At 46.8% G+C, this 925-nt stretch overlaps 1 pseudogene; it reads left to right on the top strand.

Moving 5' to 3' along the window:
• The first annotated feature begins 258 nt into the window (after positions 1-258).
• Positions 259-376, top strand: LOC126089756 (5S ribosomal RNA; annotated as a pseudogene).
• Positions 377-925: the final 549 nt, after the last annotated feature.

Below are 925 nucleotides of genomic sequence, written 5' to 3'. Positions count from 1 at the left end.
TATGCATTATAAACTAGAGCGGAACCGAAAAATATAAAACATAAGTTAACGGCAATGGAAATGATGGTACTAAGACCGATCCATGGAGTAACCATGTCCCACAAGAGAAAAACTGTATGGATCAGCGTGAAATGGAAGACATATTAAGTTGGTGCGTAAGTTCGAAGCGTTTTGTTTTGCGTGTTGGTATTCAGGTTGGTACTGGTTCATTTATCGATTGTCGTTTTTTTTATTTGTAGTTCACTGTTGTTGTTTGACGGCAACGGCCTTGCCGCAGTGGTTACACCGGTTCCCGTGAGATCACCGAAGTTAAGCGCTGTCGGGCATGATAGGCACTTGGATGGGCGACCATCCAGGCCGCCAGGCGCTGTTGCCTTTTTTCGGGGTGCACTTAGCCTCGTGATGCCAATTGAGGAGCTACTCGACCGAATAGTAGCGGCTTCGGTCAAGAACACCATCACAACGGCCGGGAGAGCGGTGTCCTGTGCCCACGCCCCTCCTATCCGCAATCCTCCTCTGAGGATGACACGGCGGTCGGATGGTCCAGGTAGGCCACTCGTGACCTGACGACGGAGTTGTTGTTTGAGAATAAGTATTCTCATTTTTTCATCTGGAGATACTGAGTGGACCAGTGGACAATAAATGATGGAGTGCCAAGTGTAAAAATCGGAACATTTCAGACATATTCTTCTGCTTGAGCTCAGTAGGCAGACGACAGCACGAGAGCAGCCAAACACATTTGCGCCTTATATGGCAGTAATGCCACTTGATAGAGCACGGCAAGAAATTGGTACTCTCATTTTAAAGACGATCGTTTTGACACTATTAACTTTCCATGTTCAGGAAGACCTTTGGGATTTGAAGAAGATCGGTTAAATATATTAACCCCCAAGGTCGACGTCAGTCTACTCGAGAAGTGGCAGAT

The sequence above is a fragment of the Schistocerca cancellata genome, chromosome 6 (assembly GCF_023864275.1).
Source record: "Schistocerca cancellata isolate TAMUIC-IGC-003103 chromosome 6, iqSchCanc2.1, whole genome shotgun sequence".
Lineage (NCBI taxonomy): Eukaryota > Metazoa > Arthropoda > Insecta > Orthoptera > Acrididae > Schistocerca > Schistocerca cancellata.
This window is presented reverse-complemented; position numbering and strand designations above follow the sequence as displayed.